The sequence below is a fragment of the Apteryx mantelli genome, chromosome 25 (assembly GCF_036417845.1).
Source record: "Apteryx mantelli isolate bAptMan1 chromosome 25, bAptMan1.hap1, whole genome shotgun sequence".
In the NCBI taxonomy this organism is placed as follows: Eukaryota; Metazoa; Chordata; class Aves; order Apterygiformes; family Apterygidae; genus Apteryx; species Apteryx mantelli.
In genome coordinates, this window is record NC_090002.1 from 9225871 (window position 1) to 9241510 (window position 15640).

The 15640-nt window shown below is 40.5% G+C and overlaps 1 protein-coding gene across 5 annotated transcripts in view; it reads left to right on the top strand.

The window, feature by feature from the left end:
• The window catches only part of SRGAP2 (SLIT-ROBO Rho GTPase activating protein 2), a 120256-nt gene that overhangs the window by 1541 nt on the left and 103075 nt on the right, over positions 1-15640 (top strand). The window lies entirely within an intron of this gene.

Sequence of the window (15640 nt, forward strand, 5' to 3'; positions counted from 1 at the left end):
GAGTTTACAGTAGATATTTGGGTGGGGAAGGGGGAAACCATTTGCAGATTGCCTGGAATTTGCAGGGCTTTTTCATAATGCAATGTCGTATAGGATTTGCAGTGCTTTTTCTCCCCCTTCATGGGGTGGGTTCCTACTATGGTGTTGCTGTTTTAAGCTATCCCAGTAAGGGGATTTTTTTTTTTTGCTGAGTACAACAAATCTTTGGGTTCTGAGAGATTGATATTTTTCTGTCTGCTCTAAAATACAGTCTTGCATTTGAAACATAAGAGCTGGTTAATTGCTTTTTAATCCTCCTTCTATCATAGGAATCTTTTTAAAGATCTGTGTAGTGTCAGAAGCATATTTCACTTGGCAGTGTTGGGGACCTCTGCTTAGGGTCCTTTTAAAGCGATTTGTGCTAGAAAGTTCCATTATTCAGGATTTTGTTCTTGGTGAGTCCATAATGTTACTGCCTGCTTTTTTTCTTACTGTGCTCTTGAGTATAACACCTTAAGGTTGCATTGTGTGTGCGTACACACATACATGTATGCATATAATTAAAGCTAATGCATCTTGCAACAGTGGTATTCCGATCATCATAAGGAAGGTAATGAAGAGTCAGAGGCATATTTGTAATGATAATGCAAGTGTTCTGCAGAATGCAGTTGGCTGGGTTTCAGAGTGTCATGTGCCCTGGGTAAAAAGGATGGTGAAATGTCTGCATAGCTGCTTATGCTTGTGAAGTTTTCAAGATGACACTTATTTTAAAAAATAATCATTTCTTGTGTATGGCTTGATATATCACTGTTGTTAGAAAGTTATGAGATTTAATGATTTATCTAACTGGTTAAAACTTGCTTGGTATGCTCATAGCATGCAAGAAAGATGGCCTTTGGGCAGGGTTGATTGAGTTAAATCAATGCGATTAAAAAAAACCTGTGACAAATCTGATTAGGAAATCTAGATTAAAACTGGCAATTAAAATACTATTTTGCAATTATGTACTTAGCTATTTTTTCTAGTTGGGAGGTTTTGTCCCTGGTTGCTAGTCATTAAAATGTTATTCTACAAATAGATGCATATCCTACACTAAGCTTAGTACCATATTCTGCTACCTAAAAGAAGTTTTGACATTTATATTAAAGTGTTTATTTTGAGCAACTATAAAGGTCAGTGGATGTTTATCTTCTTTTTTTTTTAATTTTAGCATTCTTAAAGCTAGAAATGGAGAACATTATGTTTCCTCTTTACCATATTAGTTTCTATTCCTGTTTCAAGCTGTATTTGATGGAAATAGGAATTGAAGCCAGTGTAAAATTAGAGGTTTAATATTTTCTTTCATTATTACCCCTATGAAAATGTGCACAGTAGACAGAAATAAGTTTGTAGTTGCATAGCTGGATTTAAAACAAAGAAATACTGACTGTAGCTAGTGAATTGGACACAATAACACAAACCAAGCTTTTAGAATTAGTAGAGCTCACCACCTTACCTCTCACTTTTTTCATGGGTTAGAGGAGGAAAAACTTCTTTCCCCTTTCCATAAGTGACCAACAAGACGAGTAAAACTGAAGTGAGCCTTCCCTGTATGGAGAGAGACTCTTACTGCCAAAACTTAGTTTGCCACTTAAGGTACTTATGTAGACGACTTGTCATTTCAGCCTGTGAATGAGGGCTCTAAAATGAACTGTTGTAGTGGTATGTAGATTTTCTTTTCTTTTCTTTTTGTCTTATAAAATATTCCTATCTGAAATTAGGTCCGTTAAAGAATAATGAATTGTCTTTAAATAGACCACTGGAAGCTGTGAGAACTGGGTTTCCTTCCTGAATTAGCTGTAAAGGTAGCTTTAAGTTTCTGGCCTGATAGTCGAACTTCTTGTGCTTTAGCTCTCTGTAAACATCCCTGGCACGCACACTGGCCACGAGGGATCCTGTGAAGATAAATTCGATGGTGTTAGGGAACCCTTGTATTGGAGACAGTAGAAACTGGTATTTTAAATCACTTGGCCCACAGAAGTGGCTAATGGGAGGTGCTGACCGGTCCGGTGCCCTTCCCACGAGAGGGAGATGTAGATGGGCCTTAACATTTCAAAGGTACCCGTGCAGGCACAGTATCAGTCCTCCCCCCTTCCTCCTCGCCTTGTTCATCGCAAAATCCCAGGGTGAAGCATCTCTTCTCCACCTGGCTTCGACGCTGCACGCGCTGCTTTCTGGACAACGGGGATCTTCAGCACTCTCAAATACCAAGTTCTGGGATAATAAGCTCTTTTTCAAATTTCATGAAACTTATTTACTTAGAATGAAAGAACTTATGAGAAGCTAAGTTGGACAGTGATTTGGCAGTTTCAGAGTGGAAGCTCTGTCGGGAAATTCTCGTGAGCGGTAAGACCTCTTGTGCCTGCAGTGGGCATGCTGGTCTTGCCGCAGTGCTAGTACGGCAGTGGGAAGGTGAAGATGGTACCAAAGAAACGCTTAAAAGCCACGCTGAAATCCAGAGGTCTGATGCTGCCTAGTCATTCCCATGGGCCTTACATAACAAAAGCGTAATACTAAATTTTGGCGTCCTGATCAAGTTCCAACCCTGACGTCAGGGACGGTTTAGGAATGGTGTTACCTCTGATTATGGGTTATTCGGTTTCTTTCTGTTGTATTGTGTAGTGATGCCATGAAATGGTCATTGTGCGAGTGAGATGAATCAGGTGTTGGTATGTTATATAAATTGTAATGTATTGTTTGTTGCTCTCAGATACGAGAAAACTCTTTTTTTTTTAATTGGCATTTAGAAACTACGTTCTTTGCTGCACTTCATTCAAAGCTAACACATTGGAAGCTGTGTCTAGAGACTTCATTTAAAACCATTAATTCACAAATTTGTGTTCAAGCACTTTAACTTAAATTATTACTAATGAAATGCCTGAGCTTTGTTTAAAAATTTAACTGTCTTAAGTTGTTAATCAAAAACTATTTACAGATTAGTGCTGGTTTATGATTAATAAGATCATAGTTATTCAAAACTTGATTTTCTGTTGCTGAATGAGCTTTGTAATTTTTTTGTAAAAGGCGCGTAGGGGGAGAGCGGTGTGGATGAGTGAAGGTTTTGTTCTCCCTTGGCTTTGGCCTATTGGTTTTTGCTCTCTTCTTCCAACAGCCAGTTCTTAACCTCTTTTGGGTTGGAGTTAGCTCTTCCTGTGGTTTGTGTGTGTGGCTAGTATTGGGGAGCGGGGGGGATCAACGTTAGGTTGAAATGAGTGTTCTGAAGATGAAGGCGATTTACCTCTTACACTGTTGCACATAAAACTTACTGTGCAATGGCAGGGGAGGGAGAGCAATGTATTTCTCAATTACTTGCGCGCTGTATTTGAGAACATGCTTTGGAGTCTGTAGGTGCTAGTGTAGTGTCCATCCTTGGAGGTTGTGCAGGAGGTTGGGCCAAATGACCTCCTGAGCTCCCTTCCAACCTGAATTATCCTATGATCCTTTGACCTCCGGTACGTGGAGATTCAAGTACAAACTTACTGCCCTATGCAGAAGTGAATTAACCTCTCGAGATATCCAGACAGGGTGGTTCTCCTAAGCAACTGCACTGATGTACTGCTCTTCCTTTGAGTCTTCTGCATGTAGATGACCCAGTGTCCAGCAACAGTAAAACTGATTGTCTTTGGGTGGTTGTACTATTGTGCACTTGAATATTTCATGCTGTTGATGAAGAGAAGAGAGGTTGCAAGCGTTGGTGCACACTTCTTGATGAGAATGCTACTATCTTTGAGAAAACCCTGGAAATGGTTGTGTGTCATGCAGTAGGAATTCCCTTGACGAGATGACATGGGGTCAGCAGGGGAGGGAAGTGTTGCTTTGATATGTTTCTGTACCATGTGCTCACAAAGATTATGAGTTCTGTGAAGCTGGAAAGTGAGATTCTGTGGTCTCCATATGGAGCCTTTGATATCTCAAGCTCATCCCCTTGTCTGGATTGTCTTTCCCAATTCCTTTGTGCAAGTTGTAGTAAAGCAGAGATAATTAATTTATGCTGTGCAGTGTGCTCCATGCAAGATTTGGACTCTGCCTATCTACGCTTGACCAAGGACTGCCAGGCTTTTTTGTCTTGTTTTGGTTTGGTTTAAATGTATTAAATTGGAATGTACACTTACTGAGGGGAAAAAAAAGCCAGTGATTTATCTTTTAATTCTTCCTTTCTGTCTCCTTGTGTCCCATGAGAGCATTATATTTAATTAGTTTGTATAAAGCTTCAGTAAATAGCTTCATGGTTTGGGCTACAGAAATTTAATACTGAAGTTTTTAACAAAGCAATGGTTCATAAGCCACTTCAGTTATCGAGAAGTAGTCTCTAACAAAAGTTAAAAACATGTTTTCTGCAAATCTTGTAGCCCGATTCAAGAACCACTAGGAATATGAAAAATAGATGCTTTAACAGAACTGGCTGTGTGTTTATCTCGCTGAGTACATCTTAAAACCAAGAGAAGAGCCTGACAGAAAGAACTTTGGGCAAGTCTTCTCCTAGGTGCTATCAATTTCAGGCTACTGTAAGGTCTAAAACTTTCTTGTTAGTGTTTCCAAAATGGCTGAAGAATTTCAAGTAAGTCCCTTTTTCTTCTATGTGCAGAATGGCTGATAGTTTACTTCATCGGATTGTAATTTTTTTTACTTTAGCTGCTGCTTGAAATTGGTAGGCAGCTTGTTTGTGTGCTACATCTTTTGGCTGTCTTGAAGGATGTTAGGCGGCTTTTAATACTGGTAACTCTACTGGTATAGAGCTTTTCTTGATGCAAGATTACAGAAGTAGCTGTGACTGATCAAGCAGCTGTAACTTTGGGGATGGGAAGTATGATGCTTTTGGCGATCATTTAAAACAAGCTTACCTGATGTTTTAAGTCACTGGGCAGTTGTTGCATTTTTTAAGAAAATTGGGATTTCTCTTGACTGTTAAAAGTTTTTGTTAATACTTTGCATACAGTGCTTGTCTAGAAAGAGACTATTTGACTTAGACTTAAAGAAAAAGAATCAAACCTGTGCATGTGGGGATTTTCAGTGCTGTTGGTATTATGTATTTATGATGATGGTTTGTCTTTTCAGAGTGTGCAAGTCTTCTGTTTAGGTCACTGAGTTGGTTACTGCACAACGTTATTCGGCTTGCAAGCACTGATACCACGTATGTGCGCTTTTGAGAGTCACATCTGAACTCTTGGCCACTTTGGCAACGCCTGTTTCATGCACAGTGTAAATAGACTTCAGTCATGCACTCTGGTGTGGTTGAGTGGAAAATTTTTAAATTTTGAGATTTTGAGTTTGTATATATTGGATTACTGTTTACATTTAAAATGTAAAACTACCTTTTAAGGGGTTTTACAGTTAATCAGTGCTCTGTGTGTGTAAGTGATTCCATTTGTTTGCAGCAGTGACTTACTCTAAACTCTGGCCATGGCAGTGCTTTCGAATTCATCTGTTTTTCTGCAGTTCTTGATAGTGCTAATCCCTGGGGTTTTGGAACTGCTTGGATTGGGCCAACTAAAGAGCCTGGTGCCAGAAAGAGGGGGAAGGGCTGTTGGGAGATGGGTTTGCTGTTACAGCAATAGTTTGTATTTTTTTTCTTATGTACAGTTCCTGCTAATGGCTTATTAATGAGGATGGGAAGAAATGAAAGAAAGCAGCTTCTTCCTTCCTCTCTCTGTCTCCAAAATTCAGCGTTGGGTCTCTGTCTCGGATCCATCGAGTGTTGCGTGGCTGGAGTCCAGCGCAGACCAACAGCCTTCGCTCTGATTAATGTTGCTGTCTCTTCCAAGAGCAGAACAAATTGTCAGTGTAACTCCAGTAGGGGTTTTTATAAAAGTTTACTAGTGTTAGCAAGAGTTTTCCCTAATTCCCAACTAAGAGAGCCCCACCACATTTCTCCTTCTTTCTGCAGCTCTGAATGATTTCCCTTTCTGGGAATGGTGCACATTAGTAACCTTACCTTCCTCCTTTTGTAAAAAAGCTTGGCTTTTCTTCATTGTGTTTTTAATGCTTACTAATTCTTGTTAGTGGGAATTTACTTGGGAAGAACCTATTTGCCTAATCAACTTTTTCAGACATCTTTCTGAAGAATGAAAAATCTAAACGTTTGCTTAGATGGACTGTGTGGTTAAATATATGTTCTTCTGAACGGCTTTCATTTTGCCACACAGTTGATATTCATTACTTGTGACTCTTCTTCATTTTTGTACAACTCTTGTAGGCTTTTATGCTTTGGGTTGTGCTGCTTTTCTTTTTGAGAATTTGTGAGCATCTGTGACATCATTGTAGTTCTGCTCTCTGAATATTGTCTACCTTTTGTAGATGGTGGAAGTAAATATGGAGTTATGGTTTGACTTGCTGAGGGTTAAGAAAAGTATATGAGAAAATGTGAGAAAGGGTTTTGTCTTCGCAATAATTCTGTCATAAGAGACAATTCTTCAGTTCTGTTCAGTTTTTCTCCTTTTCTTCCAAAATAACAATATTACAAAAGACCAAGCAGAACCTTCTTTTTGTAAAGTCTCTTGATAGGAGTCAGTGAAACTCTTGATTGTGAGTGTTTTAGAGTCAGAAAACGCATGTGGAGGTAGAATAGCTGTGTCAAGGAAGCTCAGCCCATACTTTTTCAAAGTACGTGCTGCAAATGGATTTGAGCCATTTTAAATGTTATTTCTTGCTATTAAAATAACTGTTTGCTACTGTTAAACCCTAAAGCTTTGGACCCAGACACTTTGCTTTGAATCAGTACTCTGAGAGTTAATTGCTGCTTGGGGGGAAAAACAAAACCAAACAGGGGCTGGGAACTGGGGAGGAGAAGGAAGGGGGGTGGGGGGAAGCTTCCTCTGCAGTTCTGAATGTGAAATGACGATGCGTTTACAAGAGCTGGAGTTATCCGGGAGCGCTGCGTGCGCTCCGAAGCAGCGTGGGCATGATGTTACGATAGCAGTGTGCAGCCTGTGGTGCCTCCAGGTAAGAGTCGGTGATGGGCAGCTCCTTACGGATACGTACACCGGAAGCAACAAGCCTACTATTTGCCGTTCTTTAACCAAGCCAGGCAGGAGAAAGGGGAGGAAGTATAAATGTAAATGTGAAGCGCGGCTGGGCGTAAATCTCGACTGATATGTCTGGTACAGTCACGCTGTTTAATCTGGTGCATACGTTTCTGTATGCTGCAGCATGCTTGGCAGAATAACGCAGTAAATCTTTGGAATAAAATGTATGCAGGAAATCCTCAAAATGTTCCTAGGGTTCCCCCGCTCTGATTTAATGCACATTTTTTTCTCCAGGTGTTAAAATGTGGGACAAAAATTCATTGGTCTTAAGTGTGTTCAGCAAGCCACAGAAATAGTTTTTGGTTCCCATTTATTTCTGTGACATCAGCTGAGTCAGGCAGGCGGAGGCTGACTTATTCTGGCGGAGCTGTGGCACATAAGCAGCTTCTGGCATTTTGACTCTTGAAGTTAGCCAAATAAGCAGATTAACTCTAAACCGAGAAAGGATTTTGGTCTGCAGTAGAGTGCTGCAGGAGGGAAATTTGGTCAGCGCTACTATTTTTGAGGCTTTTTCATTGTAGAACTTTCCAGGAAGAGCTTTTTGGTTTCCATTCTTTTCTTTTAGGTAGGGAAGGGTTTTATTTGTTTTCCCCATTGTCATTGGAAAAGGTTTTCATGCAAACAGCAAATTATGGAGCTCTCCAGTTAATAAATAGTGAATGCTTGCAAACTGAATCTACTGAAAATAATAATAGTTGTTGCCCCAAAATTAGTCAGTCTTCTCTTTCTTTGAGTAGCTGTCTAATTCCCCGTTAATGATGTCCTCTAATGCTCCTCTGAGCAAAGGGGTTTGGGTATGTCAGGCCTACAGCTGACAGAATTGTCACTGTCTATCTCTGAACAAGTAGATCAGGTTTTTTGACCAAAGATCTTAAGGCTCAGTCGATCAAAATATTTCTGTGTTATTGTTTTGCAATGCAAACTGAACCTGTTTTTGTTGCCATAACCTTTAATACATTGGTATCTGAGGATGGAGAGAATTTTTGATTAAAAAGCACAAAAACCTAGTGCTTATTCTACAGGCTGGATTGTTTAAGCAGATTTTTTTTTGTGCTGTTTTGTAGCCTCTGCACTGAAGAAATTATACAGTGTCAGTAAGGAGAACTCAAAGGTGTTTGTGGGTGGTTTTTTGGGGGGAGAGGAGTGCTGGAGGGGTTTATTTTTATTTTTGCTGATGAATACCGCCATGAATTGCTTTGCCAGTCGCGTTAGGGCAGGGGACTAGGCAAGGCTCCTCTCCCGCTGCCTCGGCGGCACGAGGCCCCGAAGAGCGGGGTGTAACGGTGTGTGTCAGGGTGCTGATCGCCTCGGGGATCCCTGGAGCAAAGGGGAGCACAGGGCTTTAGGTTATTTTATATATATATATATATATATATATACACACACACAAAGCTCTTTTTGTTTCTGCCTGTGCAGTTTGACGCTCGGTAACGATTGAGAGGGCGTCTCTTTTTCTCCTTTCTCACCTTCCCAGCTTCCCAGCCGTACTGCTACACTAGTTCTAGAAATGGTGAGAACGGCACCGCAGATAGCGGGGTGAATGCGGATCTTTTAATCGCCAGGCTGTTCAGTCGTGTTCAGAGTCTGTCTGGATATTGCAATAATAAAATATGCTGCTGTCTGCCGCTGATGGAGGTTTAGCGGTGAGAAATCTTAAGGGGAAAAACAGCTTGTTTAGCAGGTCCTTCAAAGCAATTACCCTTTGGTTTAGTGATATGAATTAAATTAGGTGTTGGTTAGCGTTTCCCTGTGTCAACCATTATATTTAGGTATTAATTGATCCCCTTGTTTCCTTTCTCAGCAGGGAGTGAGTGATCCATGCAGGGCAGGAGAAAATCAAATTGAAGGGCAGTTTCAAGGAACTTTCTGCGCTCTGGCATATTACATGCGATTGCCTTTATTTTGGGAATATTTCAGATGTCTACTGGATGGAGTTTAAATATAGTGGGATAAAATGCTATCCTGGCTTTCAGACGCTCCTACCTGTTAGTACTTAATCTGCAAAGTCAGGTGTTGTGGGAAAGTACTTTTCTTTATCCGTGTTTAGGACTGGGGCAGTGCTTCTACTCTTCCCACTACTAAGAGTAGCTGGTATCTAAAATGCATTTCATGTGATGTACTTCCTTTTTGGAAAAAACGAGCTCTCCGCATGTTTCATTAGCACTGATTATGCTGTTAAAATATCAAGGAATTTTACGTAGGGATAAGATTATGGGCCGAAGAAACTTTCGGTTGGCTGCCAGATGTAGTTATTTAACTTAGGCAGTTAAATATGTGGCAGCCACCGACAGATGTAACTGTGTGTTAAACTGGTATACTGGGATCCTTCCTCATGCGTCCTCATCCATCGGGGGGGGGGCTGTCCTGCGTGTATCGCTTGGAAATCACAACTGTGGTGAGTTAACTTCTTCTACAGTTGTTTATAGTGCTGTGACCTTTTGATCTATGAGCAAAAGGTGAAGCTTCCTAGAAAACTGATGCTCCTCCAGCTTCTTGGAAACCCACAGTGAGCGTGGTATTCCTATAAAAGCAGAAATTGGACATACAACACTAAGGAAAGGCAGAGGGAAGCTTAATAAAATACATCCGTTCCTTTTTACGGGGTTACTTTTCTGACTGTAGCATTTGACACATCCAGTGACTTGTTCTTTCTTTTTTGTCGTGGATGTAAATTAAGTTCTATTGGCCATAAAGCACTTATTTAAAAACAAAAAAAATCCGTCCTCCATCTTTAAAATGGGATCACAGCACTTCTCCACAGCAGCTCTATTGTGAAGAGTCGTATTTGATGAGTGTAAAGTGCTTTGAAAGCTGAGGATAGAAAACGCATAAATGAGAAGCAGCCATTATTTCTGTTTAAAAAAAAAAGTCTCTTTTCTGTTAGTAGGTGCAGTGGATATGTTAATGAATAATAATGACAAGCCATAGCATACTAAATGTTTTATGAACTGTAGAATTACAAAGCTCTGAACAGACCCATGTAGGTGTTTCCCCTGTGTTTGATAACCAGTTATTCAGAAATTTAATAAATGAATGTTTCTGTGAAGTGGTTTTAGAAGGGAGCCTGTTTTCGCTTTGGTCTCTCTAATAAAAGTGGCTTTCTAACTTTCCCCTCTTCTTTCCATCTGTTGACAAAAAGAGACCTGCTTCATCACATTTGCCCTTTAAAAAGGGAAAAATCAGTAAACTGCCTATGTTTCTGCCTGCCTAGTGGGGTCCCGCTGGCATCTGTGGGATGGCTCAGCAGAACTGGCTCCGCAGGGCTGCAGGAGGGTGCTGAAGTGCGAACCGAAGGCGGCAGTGAATAAAGTGCCCATCTGGAAAAGGGAGGGGGAAGGAGCTTCTGCACTGGAGGGAGGAGGAGGATGCAGCGTTGCAAAGGTCACGGGATGTAGTAATGATGTTTGAATGGAAACTTATCTTGCTGTGAATGAAAATGTGCTCTTCTATTTCCCCCCCTGGAGCCGAATGTCTAAAAATTCGGGATACTTGTTCTGTCTGTCTCCTTCTCTCTCTTTTTTGGGCTTGGGTCTGTGAATGGCTCTCGTGAACATCCATGAGTTGTGTAATAGAAATGAAGAAATGGAGGACAGACAGTATATGTATATACAAAGAGATGCTAGTAGAGGTTTAAATACACTAATCTCTATGTTTAATAGATTACATTTCCGAAGGTGTCGGCACTGACAGGGACGGTGTTCTGGTTACTGTTGTTGTATGAACTTGGAACATGGGGCTAAATACCCTTCTGATCTGCCTCTTGCAACCCTGTGGAAGTAGGGTGGTTTTTCTGTTACAGGTGCACTACAACTTCTGTTCCACTTCTTAAGGCACCTGCCTTAAATATTGCCTAAACATCAATGAAAGACTTAAACAAAACTTAGTTGTAAATAAATGTTTACTTTGAGAAACCCGCGTGCGTGCACGTTGCTCACGTGTGACTGAAGCACCGTATCTTCATCGTGAGTTTGAGACCTTCACAGAAACTTAAACAGCAAAAATCCCCAAACTCTTATAATGTTGTTTTACACTAATACTTCAGTAGGAGTTTGAGATTAAGATATCTTGTGCTTCTGAAAAGGTTGTAAGGCAGCAGAGACTTTTTTTTTTTCCTTGCAAATAATGAAAATGCTAAAGGGAAACTAACGCTTGTTGCCTGCGATTTGAAGGTGGAATTCCTGATGCGGCAGGTCCTAGGATAAAAGTTAAATTCTGCAGCTGGGAAGGTGATCATTTCATCAGCCCAAAAGAATTGAGTGAGGTCGGATCCTAGGTGCATTTCAGATTTAAAAGCAGGGAATGTGTTCTGAATCTGCTGGTCTTTTTGGGAAATCCCTGTAGGTAGCTGCTTCTGTACCTTGAAAGCTGTAGCAAGCGAGAAGGTATCTTGAAACTTTTGGGGTTAAAATTAACACTTAAAATACCCTGACAGCTGGTCATTCTTGCTGTGATTGTACACTATTAAACTTATAAATTTGCCTAACTGTTACTGGTTCATTTCTAGTTTTATCTTAAGGTGTGGCCATGGTAGGAACATTATATTACCGTAGCCTTCAAGGAGAGAAGTCTCTGTCAGTATTTTGGGAATAAGCTTGCAGTCACCAGACCAGCACACATGGAGAGGACAAGAGTGCCCCTTCTATCTGCCGCTGTAGGCTTCTCCAGAAGGCAGCATCTGTAACTTGTGAAGGTCTATAATAAAAACTTGCTGGAAGCTGAAAGCGCAGCTGTAATTTTCTCCGTTCTCTGCGGCCCCTTCCAGCCCGCTAGCATCGTTTCGAGGTTTTATGATTAGGGCTTCATGGTCCAAATAGCTCTCGTCCGCGCCGCACCCTACAGCAAACCGGGACCAGGGCAACGGACTGCGATGGTACGGGTGGAAGAGACTGCTGGTGCCTTACTGTTACCTTTAGTTTAAATGTCCCGTGAAAGGTGTTGCTATGAAATTATCTGTGTTGAATATTTAAATGTATTTATCAGTACTAAAAGAATGATGATCTCCTTTGGAGAAGTTGCTTCTGCACTACCCTTTAGACTTTGAAGCTCTGTTTCTGAACTGAATCGATGAATAGTGTCCTCAGACACTGTTACAGGGAGGTGCTTAATTCTCTGAGGCTAAAGGGAAAACTTAGCCCAAATATATAGTTTTAAAATAGTGATGTATCTAGTTCCCCCCCCCCCAAAAAAAAAAACTTAGATGTTTGTGAAGTTTTCTTTGCTGACACCCCCAAATAAAAGCTATGCGGTGTCAACTCTTATTTCTGCTGGAGTACGCAGCCGTCAGGCTAGAACTTTCTTGGCCTTCTGTCGATGGTGCCAGTGTTAAAAATCTCTTACTAGTAATTGTTGTCCCAAACTTTTGACAAGCATTTGAGATAAATATTTAAAGAAAGAAACAAACAACCCCTATCCCCAAACCCTCCCAGAGTTTAAAACAATCTTCCTTGAATTTCCTCATCACTGTAAATCTGCCTAGGTTTCAGTGTTTGACATAATTCCCCTTGTCTATCTGCAAAAATAAGGAAGTTTGTTCATAAAACTTCTAATCGAGTAGTGAGGACTCTTGCATCTTTGATATTATTAAAAAAACCAAAACTCTTCTTTCCTTTTGAAGATCACCCTTGCAGAATTTTCTGATTCTGAAACTTCCTGTAGCATATTTTAAGCATTACAGATGTTTTTCCTAGGTTATTTTGAAGCTAAATAATGTAAGTTATTACTGGGTATAGCTGTGGTATATGTGTGTGTATGTATATAATATGCATGTAGTAACCATTAACTTTCTTTCCTCTTTAAAATTCCATACATTTTCCTTTCAAACAGCTTTGTGTTTTATGATCACTGCAAGAGCATCCAGTCTAAATTAGCTTTTTTACTGATCTTACAGTAAAACTGCTTTATTTTTTCATTCCATTTGGGTGAGGAGAGGTATCCTCCTGCATTAATGCTGTTAATTCAAGATCCATTTTGAAAAGTTTCCACGTTCTTTTGATTGTTGAATTTGAATCTTTCAGCAGGTATCATGTACCCGAATGGTATTGTGTTCCAAGTAGCCTGAAAGGAGGTAAAAAAGATTAAGGGGTAGTGAATTACTCAGAATAATCTTAAAACAAGGTCTCCAGTGAGATTTACAGGTTTCAGTTACAGATTTTGAAATGTGTTGGGAGAACATTGAACTTCTTTTTGTCTGACAATACAGGCTGCAGGTCGGAAAGGATATGCATTTTATTTTTAGGAAGAGTTACTCAAACTGAAGAGATAATTGGACAGCTGTATATATTTTCTGCTTTTTTTATTGTCTTGTTTGTTTTTTGGAGGTGACAAAATGACGAATTCCAGCGTTGTCATGAATAAGCTGGCAGCTGCATCTGGAGGCGCTAGTGGGTGCAAGCTGGAGAGGAGCGGAGAGTGTGGGGGAACACAGGTCACCGCTCAGTTAAAACTCAGTGGAGTATATGAAGAAGAATATAGTGAAAAACAATTGCCTGAATGAGCCGAAGCTTGTTCGCTCTTGCATTTAATTGTCACGTGGCTGAAATGTGTGTAGGTATCTCTTCTTTTGACCCCTTTCTCCCTTCTCTTTATTTATCCTCCCTGACTTCTGCCATTGGAAATAGTTTGTGTCATGAGTAGGAAATAAACGCTCCACTGAACCTTCCTAATGCAAATAAACAGGTTAGCTGTTTTTAAGTGCCAGGTTTTTTTATGATTCTTCCAAAGTTCCTTTTGCTCCAGTGGGACTGAAACTTGAATGAGTGTTTTCCTTAAGATTTATTTTTAGGAGTTAAAGGCTTATGTGAACTTTACTGCTGGCAAAGATACTGGATTGACAGTCCTAGACATCAAATTTATGCTTTTAAATTTTTAAATCTTTAAGCTGCCAAGAAGATAGGCCAGCTGAGAATATTTGTTTCACTGCCTCTTGAACTGGGATTTTGCTGACACTTTTCTACATCTGTGAGAAATACTTGGTGTTGAAGCAAACCCAGGAAATCTTTCTCTCCTCCCCTTGAGTAGATAAGTGTTTGCATCTCTGTTCATGTGTGTGTTTGTGCAAGGGGAACGGCTTGCCACTGGGGTGGTGGAGAACATGGGGATACAAGTACAGCTCTTCAGTGCTTGCTCCGACGGTTATTATTTTAATGTGTGATTTATGGTACAGGAGGTCTCCAGTTGCACATACTTAATGAAAAGACCACTCAGTGTTTTTTCACGCTGCTGCTTAGTTATCTGTTTCTTTTAACTTTTGTGAAGTTTTATTGGATTCGCTTTTGTCTGTGGTCCATGCTGTGACTGATTGTTCATCAAGATCTGCATTAGCTTGAGTTTGCTGTATTTTAATAGCTTTGAATAAAAGGATTTTTATGCATATTTTAATACAAGCTGGACAAAGAGGAGAAAATAGAGAAACTATTTACTTTTAGGAGGAACCCTCAAGTTTGCTTCAAAGGTCTTCAATATGTTCCACTAATTTACACGTTCAAAACACATTACACATTTCAATTTACACATTCAGAAAAGCCTGTAAGGAATCCATTGGCCTGGATTGGCAATAGTGTCCTATCTGAAGGCAGAACCTTAGGCAAAAAACCCACGTCAGCATATGAATAAATGGTGGAGGAGAGCGACTTTTCATTTCATGAAAGTCAAACTTACTTCAGACCTTTATGAAGATTTTCTGTTTAATTAGGAGAAAGTTTGTGAATCGGTGGTAGGACAAGCGGGAGATGCTGGTCGCAGCAAACTCCTCCATGGCTGATTCTGTGCCCTTTATTTATACAAAGCGCTGTGACTTGTTGGAGTGTCTTTACTAAATTCCACCTGATGTCCTCTTCTGCGTCTGCGCGTGAAGAAGGCGTATGCCCGAACAAACCGCAGCCTTGGGCCTCGCCGCAACCTCTGTGCTGCAGAAACCTTGTTTTCAGGGCGTGTTGCTGGGAATTGCCTCTTGCTTGCTGACACGTGTTTATGTTGTCAAGCCGGAGATCTGAGGGTGCAGGGAGGCCGCTCTTGTCAAAAGCGGTATTTTAGCAGGCTTTTTCGGTGCTCACAGATGCTGTTAATCCACATGAACACGTTAATGCTTTCTTTTTTTCTCGTCATTTGGGACTAGAATAGGAAAAGGGAAAAGATGCAAAGCAATTGTATGTGTTCAAGGCAGGGGAAAAGCGTATCAAGAGCTAAGACAAATCCGCCTTGCCTCACAGATAATTCCTGTGGACTTACACGTCTTTGTAAGTACATAGCTCCTTGCTGATTTCATTTTGTACATGCCTTAGCTTGGCTTGAGGTTAGACTGATCATACTAACATGTTTTTACTGACTGGATGTTCTCAGTGTAGTGGTGACAGTGGTATGTCTATTATTACTGATGGCAAATTGGTTAATAGTGTGGTTAGTCCAAATAAACTAATAGTGCAGACGGCGTTTCTTTTCTTAGCTAAGGTGATGTTTTTATACACCTACTTGAAACCATTAACTTTCTTGCAAGAGCTTTTTTTTTTTTTTTTTTTTTAGGTTTGACTCTGGTTCTTTTGCTCAGCTAGATGCAGCTCCTCTGAATGTCAGTGCTGTAACGGGCTGCTCAGACCTGGGGGAGA